General features: G+C 48.2%; 1 non-coding gene across 1 annotated transcript; it reads left to right on the plus strand.

Moving 5' to 3' along the window:
- The first annotated feature begins 1,333 nt into the window (after nucleotides 1-1,333).
- Trnaa-agc lies at nucleotides 1,334-1,406 on the plus strand. Its single transcript has one exon. It is a non-coding gene; the product is annotated as a tRNA-Ala (tRNA).
- Nucleotides 1,407-14,802: the final 13,396 nt, after the last annotated feature.

The following is a 14,802-nucleotide window of genomic DNA, read 5'->3' on the forward strand; positions in this document are numbered from 1 at the left end:
ACTCTCGCTCGTCCCTGCCATTGTGAAGTGGTTCGCGTTCTTAGAATAGTTGTGCCTACTCAAAATCAGCCTAGAGCTCTCTGTTGTTCTATTTTGCTAAATGATCGACTAGCAAATCTTTTTTCCGTGACTTAAATAGCAGTTGAGTCAGCCGGCAGTACTGCCCTCAACTACTGCTTGTATTGCGGCAGGAGAGCACGTTTTATTTATTATTTCGAACTTCCACTCAAGGTCACTAAAGGCCTACACCAGTACGAACTCTTGTATGGTAAAAAAGGTACAGCACCCGGATTTACTTTTCGCCGAAGAGACCGGCCAATCTGACACAGTTTTCCTTATTATTATTACTTTATTATTACTTGCACGCAGGTAACGGCGCAATTGGACCCTTTGAGTCTTTTTATCTAGCATAATATTACACGAAAACTCGCATACCAAAATCTGCGCATCTGTGCTGGAAAGTTCCAAAATGACGCGATTTTAAACGGAGTTTGTACGCCAGCCGGGCGCTAGCTACAGCCCACTCGGCGGAGCGGACGACGTTGGGGTGAGAGGAGGAGCGCATTGCTTTCTCTTTTACCCTCTCTGCTATGACCCTAATGGAACAGTCTATACATTCTAGTCGTTAGCGCGACGTGAAGCAGGAATTGGATGCTAGAGCTGCGTAAGCGTTCATTTCTAACTCGGGCCCAGTCAAGTTGTTAGTGCACAGAATCGACTTCAAAGCCCCTTGCTGTATCGAACATTGTCAAGGCGTCTCTGTGGGTTGGTGCTTCGTTCTGACTGGTTGCACCTTTTTCACCATCGAAACTGAAGGATATTGAAAAAGAACTGAACAGTGAAGCGCACATTCTCGTTTTCCGTTGACTTGCGAAACTGACGGTGCCCCATAAAATACTGCAGACTACAAGTTCCTTGCCGCCATTAGTACGGTAAATGTTAAGCTGCCATATGATTCACCAGATGGCATTGAATTCCGGAAAGGGTCTATTGCAGTTAAGCTACTCTTGGAGCAAAGCAATTGCCACTGTAATCAAATCACATTTTGGAAGTAATTCATGAATGCGCTACCAAACCCCAGACGCTTATTGTGCGGAGCGGGAAGAGATAACACATGGCGCTCTTTTATATGGTAATAATGACATAGTTCTGATTCTCAGGACGACGAGGGTGGGACACGTGCAACGTGGCCGTGAAAACTGGTTTTCGAGAGGCTTCCCTTCTTCCACTTCTTTAGTCTAGTTCTACTCAAAACGAAGGAACCAAACAAAGAAGAAAGCGGAACTGTTATACGTCGCGTCGTCTTCGACGTTCGCCATCCTGAAGACCGTCCGGGGGTGTAGCTCAGATGGTAGAGCGCTCGCTTAGCATGCGAGAGGTACGGGGATCGATACCCCGCACCTCCACTGACCTTTTTCTTTTTGGTCAAAAACTAATCGCCTCGGTAATCGCCTGACCGATTGCTATACTTTGTTTCGCTACGAGATGAGGGGACCAAGCGTCAAAAGAGCACCATCACGGTGTTAGTCATGCTTCTTTACGCCTTCTATCATCATTGAACAAGTCATGACCGGAAAAGGCCTAGTGACTTCTGACGCTGTTTGACTTTGCCCGTGGCGTCGGGCGCTCCTGGACACAAGCTGAAACGAATTATAGGTACCACTCGGCTTTAAAAGCGCGCCAACAACTATCGTAGCGGTTCATAAAATGACTGTATTAAATGCAAATTCTTTTTGCGTTTTTTTTTCTTTTTTGGGGGGCGATCGGCTTGTTTGGCATTCTACTGGAAAGTTAATGCCGGTACCGTGTTCATAAACCGGAAAAGTTGGAATGGGACTAGTGCGGAGCGCACGTTCGTCTGCTTCTTGCGACGATGTCAGAATGCCGGGCACTTAATGGCTGATTCAAAAGAAAAAGAAAATAGTGGCTAGACCTCAAGGCAAATCTAGCATTCAGGTCTACCCACCATCCTTTCAATCAAAGCCAATCAGAGCTCGACGTCGCTCTGACGTGTCTGCACATCCTGCGCGCAAGAAGCAGACGACTTGCTCTCCGCGTTGCCTTTTTTAAAGGGTGGGGCGGAAAACTTATCTATTCTTTAGTCACTGGAAGCGGATAAGTGAGAGCTCCTGTTGCACAAACACTACTTGTTCAGCGGAAGCGTTAACATCAAACTACTGGCTCATGCTAGTTTTTTTTAGACGGAATTGAGTAGCGTGAAGGCACAAACAAAAACTCTAATGTGCTTTTCTTTTGTTTTCCACATTAGCTGGTTGTTTGCGTTCAACCCTATATGCACGTGTCTTCGTTATGTGCCAACGTTTCTATATGCCGTTTCATCTTAGGTCCGAGCGGGGCAAAAAGTCAGTCGAAGCACATGCACAAATGTAAAGCCCGAAAGCGCAATGTCACGACGCATTCTTCGCGTGGTTCAAACATCTATAAACTATGTTGAGAGCACTGAAGCTATCTGCCTGCATGACCTCGCGTTCATTGCAGTATTACTTCTTAAGATGGGCAGCCATGTTCCCAAGTTGTGATATTGAAACGAGACGAGTAACACATCACACATATTTTGGGAGCGGCTCACGATGTGTAGGGCACCTGAAGTTTCGAATAAAGTCTAGGGAGTCTTGACTGGACGACATATTTGTGTGCACTGTGTACTGGGCATGCCCAAATAGAACTCACACTTATAGGTTCCCAAAACGGACAATCTTGGTAATGTGTAATGCATGTTGCAAAAGCACACCTTCAGCACGCGCTGAGCAGCTATAGGCCGTCAGCTATGGCAGCCAGTGAAGACCCCTTTACTCGTTGTAGCATAAAGAACAAAAGAAGGTCTTCCGTATTGTTCATGCGCTGCTCGGAGTAGACCTTACAAGACCTGGCCATCGGGGGAGGAAACAATTGTTTGCCGTTTGAAACGCGTGTACCTTTGATAACATAGACTAGAGCTAATCTAAAATGCCACCTACATATATTTTAATTCAACGTACAAAGGAAATTCGAAAGGTTCTATGAGGATCCGGACTTTTGTTACTGCTCTTCATGCAGTGCTTGCGGGTATAGCTTTTTATGAATGTGTAGCATGCGCAAAGTATATCACTCTAAAGGCTCGTTCACGCACTTGCGACTCCTCAGCTCCAACTTCGTTAAAACCTCTTAAAATGTCTTACTATAAAGTAATATTAAGACGGGGAAAAGTTGAGCTTGTTGGTGATTCATATTTGGGCAAAACCAGCTGAACATACAATTGTATGTTCAAGCTGGTTTTATGAATGGTTGTAATTGTATGTTCACTTGGTTTCGCCCAAATAAAGTGCTATAGCGATGCGCGAAATGTGGCCTTTAGGTTTCTATCGCGGTCCAGCTGTTAAAATTCCCAACGCCCGCTAGCTAGCGCTGCGGTGCCTAATTATTTATACATTTCTTAATATTTGCGCTATGAAGAAATATTTCTACGGTAATTTACACATTTCTAACATTATTAATACCTTCAAACTTTTTGTTTGAAATATCGCGATTCCGATTGGGGTTTTGGCAAGGCACGCGAATTGGCAGCCGCCATTACCGCCATAACTGCAGCAAAGGTGGCGGGGGATTGATGCGGCGTGCTGTTGCTGTCATCGTGTATATTTCTCGTCGTTGGCATTTTGTGCCGACGGTGGAACGCTCAGAGAGCAACCACGCGGAGATTGCTTCAAGTTTCTCTTGAACGCCAGCTCCATGTTTCTCTCGAACGCCAGCTCCGTCGGCCAAAAGCTACTTTTCTGTTTCCAATAAATTCGTGTGAGCTGACGCCACAAACATGAACCTCTCGTCTTGAGCGACGCTTTCACTTCACGAGCTTGCATGCATTAGTAGAGGTTTGTTTAAAGCGTCGAGCTCGCTCTCATAGCCCCTTCTTCGCTCCCACTTACGGCGAAATAGAGTACGCAGTTCAACGGACGCCTGCATAACAGTTATTCTTTTGTTATGGTTCTTTTTTGTGGTGACAATAGAGTTGTGCATTACCATAGCCTCCTCTATACGGAGAAAGCCTGGCACATCGACGACGGAGCCATAGAGCGCGCGGCCGCAGGAAAAGGGAGAGGAGGAGCGCGCCGAACGGTGACCAATATGGTAGCGCAGAGCAGAAAGGGCAGACCTAGACAGCGAGCGCTTGGGTCATGAGCGGCCGCTCCCCGAACCACGCTTGTTTTTGTGTTTTCGTCACCGTCGTTTTTGTACTCCGGGAGAAACGGGCGCGGCGATTCGAAAGGGCGCAGGGAAAAAAAAAAATTGGGTTGTGTGTGTGTTTATACAGCCTAGAACTTGGTCTGCCTCACAGGGGCGACGAGTCTCCCAGCTGTAGATGAGAAATTTAGCCAGTGCGGTACAGCCGCTAGCCTGGGGTCTTTAACGTGCGTCACGCAGTAGTGATACACGACCGCACGCCGGTACGATGCTCATCCAGATCGAAACGGGCAGCGGTGGGGCTCGAACCCAGGGGCGCAGGGAGAAACGGGAAAGGGTGGACGTTGAGTTTCTCCTCTCCACGATAGCGACAAGAAAAGAGAAAAAAAAAAAGATTGTTTCTGCGTTTGGCCGCTCGCTCTTTTGTGGCGCTAGTGGGCAAGGTTCTCTCCGCTCCCGTCTCTCCGCCCCTCCTTTCCCATTTACGGCGGCCGTCTTTTCACGCGATGCGCCAGGCTTTCTCCGTATAGAGGAGGCTATGGCATTACTCAATTTTCCTCGGCTTTTTTTTTTTTTTTTTTTTTTTTGAGCGCCGCTTTTAGGCGCTTGTTTCTGGCTTGAGCGGCGTCGCCCTCGCCTTCGCCGTCGGCGTAGACGCGCGGTGCAATATGGGAAATGTCTCATGATGCAGCGCGCGGGGAGGAGAGGAAGGAGAACGGTGAGAGATAGGAGGAGGGAGAGGGGACGAGGTGGACGACGGGAGGGACGGGAGGAAGAGGAGGGGGAGGAGGAAGGAGGCCGAGGAGGAAGGAGGCCGAGAGTGGGAGGGGAGGAGAAGGACGACGAGGGGAGGGAAGGAGGGAGGAGGAGGAGGGGGAAGAGGGGAGGAGGGACGACGAGGAGGAAACGAGGGAGGGGAAGGAGGGAGGAAGGGGACAAACAGTGTTATAACTTCGCTTAGGTGGTCGTCGACCGAGATCCAGACATCAGACACCCGGCTTCGATCGCACCCGCGTTTTTGACTGTCACGGGGCGTTTATTTGTAAGACAAAGAAGGAAAAGACAAAACACGCGACGCCCTCGTAGCGGAGGAGGAACGAGGACGAGGGAGGAAGAGGGGAGGAGGAGGACTACGAGGGGGAGGGGAGGCGGAAGGAGGAGGAGGAGGGAGAGGGGAGGCACGACGAGGAGGAGAGGAGGTAGGGGGGAAGAGGACATGACGGAGGTGGGGAGAAGGAGGGGATTAGCAGTATCAGAGAGGACGAGGGGAGGAGGTGAAGGAAGAGGGGAAGAGAAGGACGAGAAGGAGGGAGAGGAGGGAGGAGGAGAGCGGAAGAGGAGGTGAGGAGGAGGGGTATACCCTCCCCTCAGTACCTTCCCTCCTCCTCCTCAAGAGCCGCGCTCTAAACTCGGCGTTACAGGGTTTTGTAAGATCTTCTATTTTTCCTGTTGAATGACGTTGTTTTAGTTTTTTATTGCATGTTGTATATTCTTCCTCGTCTTCTCTAAAATATGGAATTTACGCGTCCGTTTGAGTGATCAGCTCCTATCCAAAGTCAATACTCTAGTTATTCACAATAGACTAAGTGACGCTAGTTACCGCTTGATACGAACGGAATCACTGATGTGAGGTGTCCACCCATTCAGGTAACAGCCATGTGTGTCTCTAGCTTTGTAGTGGACGAAAGCGCCTAAATAGAAAGCCGAGACCATATTCAAAACAGCCGCTAGGTGCGCTGAGAGTGGAGTGAGACTAAAAGAGAGCCTAGTGTAACTGTATGTGCTCCGCCTTGCGGAGCAGAGTACCGCAATGATACGTCCAGGGTGGCCATGTTGGATCCAAGGGCGCACTGCGGGAAGCGGTCGCCGCTTCTGCAAGATCCCCGGTTGCGCGAGCTACGCGATCGTCCTCTGTGTTGTCTTCTTCCCAAAATTTGAAAGCGTGCTTGAAGAAGTCGCTAGCGTTATAAAACAAGGCGATTATACTGTCTCTAGTGGCTACACATAATATTGAATGGGTAAGGAACTTTCCAGTTCGTTCTATTTTAGTGTAGTATGTATATTTCGCAAACACAAAGCGAGAAACATGATCCGCCCGAAACTCGGCGCCTGAATGGTCGCTGTCCCGCACGAAGTTCGGGCTTGGTGCATGTGACCGCTTCTCCGCCAATACGGAGTTGGCGGCGAAAGGAAAAGGAACGCGATACTCCGGTTCTGTAAGCGGAGCCTATACAGTAACTCTACAGGGTGATTCAAGGAGACGCCAGGCTCTTTAAATCGACCGCATAATTCGTTTTTTTAACCTATCTCGCTACGACTTTGTGCAGCGTTGCCCACAGATGGCGCATTTTTTTGTAAAATTTGCAAAGATCGAACTTACCTGAGGAAAAAGTAAATAAAGAAAAAGGCTTAGCTCCTAAGGAAACGCAGCGAAGCCACTGGTCTTCAAACAACACGGCGCCGTTTCGCACGGGAGGCAACAGATGGCGCAAGCGGTCGCGACGCCAACTGCCCCCAACGAACGAGCATACGACGCCGAGAGCCGGCGTCGTTGTCAGACAAAGGACTGCACTTCCTTGTTGTTACCGCGCCTGTTTTTGTTTCTGCGATTGTCGCCGCCTGCGGAACGCGCGCCGCTTTTGGGTCGAAAAGATTGTCTGCTAAAAACGCCGGTTCTCTTTGCCGTATGCTCGTTCGTTGGTGCCGTTCGTTGCGACATCTCTTGTCTCCTGTGCAAAACGACGCCGTGCTGTTTGAAGACCGGTGGCGTCGCTGCATTTCCACAGGAGCTAAGCCTTTCTCTTTTTGTACTTTTTCCTCAGCTAAGTTCGCTCTTTGCAAATTTTACACAAAAAAATGCACCATCTGTGGACAACGCTGGACAAAGTCGTAGCATGATAGGTAAAGAAACCGAATTATGCGGTCGATTTAAAGAGCCATGCGTCTCCTTGAATCAAACTGTATGTGAGCCTAGAGTTCTTGCATAGGCTCCCTACGGGAGCCAAGAGACGTTTGTTCGACCGTGCCGCTATTTGGCCGAGGTCGATCATGCGAGGACCAAAGAATCCTGCGCCGTGCAGAAAACTTGGTTCGCCGACGTTGCACGCACCCCGGTCAATGTTCCCCTGATTTTGCCTTCTTCTCATACTCTTCTGTCTTCCATGCGCGGCGGCGCGCGCAGCGCCGCTATTCGATGAATTCAGCCGTGTGATCGGCCGCAATCGACGGAACATGGCTCCTAAAAGCGCGAGGAGCGGCTTTCCAGGATAACTTAGGATTTCAAGATGGCTGAACGCGCAACTCTGGCTCCTGTAAGAGCCTATACAGGAACTCTAAGCGAGCCTAAAGTATCGATAAAATTCACGCTTACAAGTACTGCCCACCATTCTCGTTGAAACGCGCTAGACAGGAGCCACGAGCGGGCGTTCCGCCGCCATTCGCTTCTAAGGGCTGCTGATTTGTCCTGCGCCGCATTTGCTTCCATTACGAAAGCCGAAGGCAGAACGATTTCGCCATTAAAGGACGTGGATTAACTTTAAAATGATTGACTGCAATAAGGTTACTAGTAAACAAAACCTCCCTGGTGTTCTGATAATGCTGCAACAAGTACTACATATTGTCGCGAATAAAATCATGAGATGAATGTGAAAGTGCAAATAAACATTTATCGACGTGAAGTTGTGCGCTTAAAAAGAAAGTTCATTTTGCGTCGGAGACTTTGGGGCTCATATCCCGAAGCAGCGCGTTACCACTTCTCTTATGCACGCGGTAGACTCAGGAACGTTCTAAACCAGTGTTATGTTAGGACATTTATGGCAAGTTCATCTCAAACTTGGCAATCATCTTGAGTCCTCTGAACCTCCTGCTGCACAAGGATGTCCAGTGGAGTTGGAACAAAGAATGTAGAAAGGCCTTCAAGACTCTGAAAGAGAAGGTGACGTCAGCACCAGTGCTGATTTACTTTGACACAACTCTTCCGATTTTGTTGGCATGCGACACCTCTGCGTACGGCGTAGGAGCGGTGTTGTCCCACATCATCAAAGACGAAACAGAAAGACCCGTATAGTTCGTCTCACGAACACTGTCTACGCGTGAGAAAAACTGCTCGCAGCTTGAAAACGAGGCCCTGGCCATCATTTTTGGTGTAAAAAGGTTCTATTACTATCTGTATTGGTACCCCTTTATATTAATAACTGACCATGCTTCACTTCAAAAGATTTTGGGACCTACGACTGGAGTTCCGACGATGACGGCAGCACGCCTTCAGAAATGGGCTTGCAGACTGGCAGGACATCGATACAACATCGTTTATCGTTCGTCCAGGGAGAACGCCAACGCCGATTGCCTTTCAAGACTCCCGCAAGCTGCGAAGACTTCAGACGAATTCGTCATAGATGAAACCTACGCGTTCTACTGCGACTATTTCAGCAACTTCCCAGTGAAGAGCACAAATATTGCATTGCATGATCCTGTCCTAAGCCAAGTCTTGGAGAAGGTGCTCAAGGGTTGGGGAAGTGAAAAATGTGCAGAAGAAATGATAGCATTCTTCACACGTCGGTTGGAACTACCGCTTCATCAAGTCTGCCTATTATGGGGCCTACGGGTAATTGTTCCCCAAACTTTGCAAGAGAGAGTCCTTAAATAGCTGCACAGTGATCACTTCGATATCGTTCGAACAAAGGAAATCGCTAGAAGCTATGTGTGGTGGACCACTATTGACAAAGACATAGAGGACGAAGTGGGAACCAGTAAGCAGTGTCAAGTGCAGCGAAATAACCCAGCACAAACGCCATTACACCCGTGGAGTTGGCCAACACGCCCGTGGGAAAGAGTCCATATAGACCTGGCTGGGCCATTCATGAACAAAATGTTCTTCGTGCTAGTCGATGCACATTCTAAATGGCCAGAGGTATTCGTGTTACACTCAACGACGTCCGGAGCCGTGATAAAATGCCTGCACCAGTGCTTCGCACGCTTTGGACTGCCTGTCAGCATGGTATCAGAAAATGGGCCACAGTTCGTGCCTCAAGAGTTCAAGACCTTTGTCAAGACAAACGGTATTCTGCACGTTACGTCCGCACCGTATCACCCGTCGACTAACGGATTGGCAGAACGATTCATCCAGACCACGAAGAACCACTTAAAGAAGACAACGTCCCGGGGCGTCTATTAACACCAAGGTTTCAAGGTTTCTTCTATCCTACAGAAAGACGACTCAATCAACAACCAAAGAGTCTCCGGCCAATCTGACGATGCGGAGAAAGCTGCGAACCAGATTAGATCTTCTGAAGCTCACCATTTCGGACACAGTGGCGAGGTCTCAGTTCAAACGACAAAGGGCGAGGCCGGAACACGAATGCACGCTGACAGAGGGTGATGATGTCTACGCGAGGAACTATTAAGGATCGTCAAAGTGGACGCGTGGTACTGTCGTTTCTCAAACAGGACAGGTATCCTTCCAGGTACAGGTGTCCCCCGGCAGGCTATAAAGACGCCATCAGGATCAGCTGATCCCATGCGTAGACAGTGTTCGTGAGACGAACGAAACGAATCTTTTTGTCCCGTCTTTCATGATGTGGGACAACACCGCTCCTACGCCATACGCTGAGGCGTCGCATGCCAACACAATCGGAAGAGTTTTATCAAAGTAGATCAGCACTGGTGCTGACGTCACCTTTTCTTTCAGAGTCTTGACGGCCTTTCTACATTTTTTGTTCCAACTCCACTGGACATCCTTGTGCAGCAGGAGGTTCAGAGGGCTCAAGATGGTTGCCAAGTTTGGGATGAACTTGCCATAGTAGTTTGCTAACCCCAAAACGGAGCGCAGCTCTGCTTCGTTCTTTGGCTCGGATGCATCTCGTAGAGCATGCAGCCACCTTGTCATCCAGTGTCCGTAGTCCCTCGCTGCTGATGACATGGCCTAGGTAGGACACCTCCTTTTTGAAAAACTCCCACTCCTCCTTTTGAAGTCGGATGCCATTCTTTTTAAGGCGTATGAGAACCTCTTTCAGGTTCTTGAGGTGCTCCGCTTTTGTTTTTCCTGTTACCAGGATATTGTCAATGTAACAGGTGGTGTGCGTCAGGCCTTGTAGTACCTGATCCATCGTTCGTTGAAATATTGCTGGAGCTGAGGCTACGCCAGAAAGAAGCCTGTTGACTTGAAAAAGCCCCAAATGCGTGCTCAAGAATAAAAGGCCTCTGACACGCCAAAAAAAAAAAAAAACTTTTTCATGTTAGGCGTTGAAATGGCATGTCGGGACAATACAAAAAAGTTGTTTCACTATAGAGGTGCGTAGTTTTTTTTATGAAAAATAGAAATACAAGGCCCCATTCAAAGTTCCCGCCAGTGTACTGTGACGTAACAGTCTACCGCAAGGTGTCAGGGCAGGCAGAAGGGTGGCACCGCCAGAAGTCACGTGAGCTGTATCCCTCCCCGTGCTTACGACGAGCGCGTGTAATATTTTTTAAATAGTTTTGTTATTCTCCGCACCTCCACGAGCGTTCCAAGCAGACAAGGTTTCTTTTATTTCCTTTTCATCGCTTAATGTTGCTGAAAAGGTAGAAGAAGAGGAGTCAGTAAATTGACGTGATCCACTTCATTGCCTAGAAGGTGCTGTGTGAGGGACCGTCTCGATATTTCAGCAACTGAAGAAGAGATCACACTGCATGCATTTCCGAGAGACGGCAGGCATCTTCAGCCTGGAGAGCATACGATGATTCGACGACCTCGGTGTCCGAACCTTCAGCTATGCAATTGGGCGTGTCGTACGCAAGCAAACCTAATTTCTGCGGGCGTTCTAAAAAAAACTTTTTTTTTCAAACCTTGATAGCTTTTTTTGAACTCTGTATAGCTCTGTATCATCGGACTGACGGCACGTACTCGTACACTGGCTTGTACTCGCAACGCTTTCATCATTGACCTCCATCACGTCGATCTATTGACTCTTCGTCCTCAACTTTTACAGCACGCAAACTAACCAACGGTGCAGCGATAAAGAGCTAGTGGAACTGAAACTTCCTTTTCTACAATCTCTCGTACAAAGAGCAGAAAATAAAAAAAAAAGTAGTAGGCACGGTCGCGGAGAGCCCGAGGAGTGAAACACACGTGACTTCCTGCGAACCCACTTTTAGTGACGTATGTCGATGCCCCCTTTCTGACCGCCCCGACACCTTGCGGTACACTGTTACGTCACAGTGCACTGGCGGGAACTTTGAATCGGGCCTCCTATTTCTATTTTTTATAAAAAAAAACTACGCACACTCCGTGCGACGCGACTGGCGCGCCGCCGCGCGGCCGGTACCGAAGGTAGATAGTGAGCACCCCAGAGAAAACGAAACCGAAACCACGCCGCGTACGTTAGTAGGCGTTGAAGTCGGAGTGGTGCTGTTGCGCTGGGTTCACAGCGCTGGGTTCACAGCTTAATGACGCAGGCTGTGCTGCGTCATTAAGTGCTTCAATAGTTATGCGTCGTATCTCGTGCAGACAAAGTTTCACAGTTTTTCACCTCGCCGATGTTTTGTGGGACAGCGACAACGATGGAGCCGTGCCATACGACGCGAGAAATTTGGTGTCCCGATCATGTCTGCCACTGTGTCGGCACGGCTGACATATTCTACACTGCCGCTTTGCGCTCTGCGTTTGTTTTCGTACCAGTAACGCCTACATGTGTCAGCGCTGATGGGACGAACTGAAATGCCATCCCACACTCGCGGGTATGCAGTGCCAATTTCGTTGGAGGAATGCCCTCCAAAGAAGTTTCGTCCCCATCGTACGAGTCGATGATAATTCCGGACAAATATGGCACGCAATCTGTACTTCATGCAGAAAGATTCGAACGGTAAAAAAAGTGACAAATATAAATCTAAAGAAAACAACCATGAAACTCGGAATCACTGGAGAATCGGCGTTTGAGTATGGAAGTTTATGTGGTGTGCTTTCTTTCTTGATCAGCCTCCTTTTGGATGTGGAAACACTGACACCCCGAGTTCTGTAGACAACAATGTTTTTTTCTCGGCTTTAAAGCCACCTATCGCAAAGTGGTTCGAACTGGAAGTACCGTCTACTGGTCCCTTCCTACCTGTAAAGTGTGCACCTCCCACGATGAGTGGTATTTTCTGACAGCCTTTGATGATCAAAGCCAGTTCCCATTTAGTTACGCCGCCCAAACTAAATTTCCACCTGGTTTCGCTATGCCAACTATTTTTGTTATAATAAGTGTTGTGCCAAGTGGCGGTCATGTCAAAGTACCTGTGGGCCGAAAATCAGCACTCGCCCAGCAGGTTATTACACAACAGCTGACCGCAAAAGTCCTTGGCGGCCGAACCGTATGTTGGCCGACAACATTGTTTTCTCGGCTTTGGAACCACCTTTTGTAAGTTGTTTCAATTGGAAGTACAGTCCACTAGTCCCTTCCTACCTCTAAAGTCTCCACCTCCCCTGACCAGTGGTATTCTCTTGACAACCTTTTCATGGTCAAAACCGGTTCCCATTGAGTTACGCCGCCCAAACCAAATTTTCACCTGGTTCCCCTATGCCACCTTTTTTTTTTGTATAATAAGTGCTGTGTCATGTTACTGTCGAGTCCAAGCACGTGTGTGCCCAAATCTGCACTTTGCTCAGCCCGCTATAACACAACATTTTGGGTCCAATATTGGACCCAAAATGCTTTATTTCTTTATTCGTTAGAAACAACTTTCACACCTGCCGTCTTAATGAAACTTGGCACACTTCGTGCAGAAACTTAGTGTACATCTCACTCGCCTCCAATATCATCGTTCCAGCAGTCTTACGTTTACAGCGACGAGCGAAATAAATTTCCCACTCAAAGCAATTATGGTGGCGGCCGTCTTGCTTTTCAGAAAATTGCTCCAACTCCTTTTTTGGCCACAACTAGAGAAATTACCCCTAATAACGACTAAAACTCAGTATATAAGAAGAGGGGAACAGCTGAATGCCCTTCTTAGGTCTGCCCCAGCACCCATGTAACGTCACCCTCAACGTAGCGGCTCAAAAAGCAAAAGTTTCGTCCGTGCGGGCTCCCGCCGCCACAGCTTGGCATGCGAAAAGGCGCCGCAGGCTGCTGAACGCGCCTCACGGTCGAACGCCAGCTCCTCCGCTAGCGGCGCTGCGCGCGTTTTTCAAAGCGCCCCCCATAGTTCCCGCACGGAGTGTATAGTGAAACACCTTTTTTGTAATGTCCCGACATGCCATTTCAAAGCCTAGCATGAAAAAAAATTTTTTTTTTTTGGCGTGTCAGAGGCCTTTGAATTGGAATCTTCGTGCATTTGAACTTGTAAGTACGCTTTGGCTAGGTCAAGTTTAGTGAATAGCTGCCCTCCCGCCAGCATTCCAAACAGCTCTTCGATTCTGGACAAAGGATAACTGTCCACATCGATCACGGGATTCACGGTGGACATGTAATCCCCGCAGATCCGGATCTCGCCGTTCTTCTTGACGGCTGGGACAATTGGAAAAGCAAACTCACTTGTTTCTACCGAAGTCAAGATGCCTCTTTCTTGTAGAGCCAGCAGTTCCTTGGCCACAGCATCCCTTAATGCGTTTGATACTGGCCTCGCCTTTTGAAATGGTGGAGACATTCCGTGTTTCAGTTCGAGTTTTGCTTCAACTCCTTTTACGCATCCCAGCTCATCTGAGAATATTTCCTTATATCCATTCATCAGACCTTCAATATATTGTCTTAATATTTCTTCCGAACAGTGTATTGCTTTGATGTTTGCCCCGTCCAACTTGATGACTCTTATCCAGTCACGTCCAAGAAGAGGTGGTCCCTTGAAATCGACCACTTGCATCTTCAGGTTAAACTCCTTGTCTTCATGCATCACCGTAACTTGTACTTCCCACAGTGGCTTAATCTTTGCTTCGTTAAATGCCTTCAAGACATTACTTCGTAGCTTTTTTAGGTGCGAAAACTTAGCCTGGTACTCTTGTAATGGCAAAAAAGATACTGCTGCTCCTGTGTCTATTTCCATTCTCAAAGGAATTCCACTGGCCGATAACATTATTTCTAACGAATCATTTCGCGCGCTTCTTAGCTCGTGCATTTCTATCTCTTCGTCAGAATCTTCCACAGTTACAGCCTTGATCTTTTTCTTTTCGTTAGGCTTACTGAAGGGTTTAGACGCTTGTCCTTGCCACTGTGGAGCTGAGCCTCTACAAACTCTTTGCAGGTGCCCTACTTTTCCGCATCTTCTGCATTCCAGGCCCTTCCAGCGGCAATTGACCGACTCGTTATTCTTGTAACCACATTGTGAACAACCTTCTTTTTCTAAAGGTTTGCTTCCCACCTTAAGAACTTACGCGCTGGACGACCCTGAGCCGTGTAGAACTTTCGCACTGGAGGATGCGGCTTGCATTTCTACCGCCATTTCAAGCGCTTTCTTGAAAGTCAAATCCTTTTCTGAAAGCAGCCTTTTTTGTATGCTGTCGTTGCATAAGCCACATAAAAAGCGGTCTCGTAAAGTTTCACTCAGCGCTGTTCCGAATTCGCAGGTTTAAACCAACTTTTTTCAGTGCTGCGACATACTCAAGGATCGTTTCGCTGTTCTTCTGGTCCCTCTTGTGAAAGCGGAAGCGTTCAGCAATCGCAATTCGCATTGGTGACA

The sequence above is a fragment of the Ixodes scapularis genome, unplaced genomic scaffold (genome assembly GCF_016920785.2).
Source record: "Ixodes scapularis isolate PalLabHiFi unplaced genomic scaffold, ASM1692078v2 PGA_scaffold0__279_contigs__length_252992795, whole genome shotgun sequence".
Taxonomy (NCBI): domain Eukaryota; kingdom Metazoa; phylum Arthropoda; class Arachnida; order Ixodida; family Ixodidae; genus Ixodes; species Ixodes scapularis.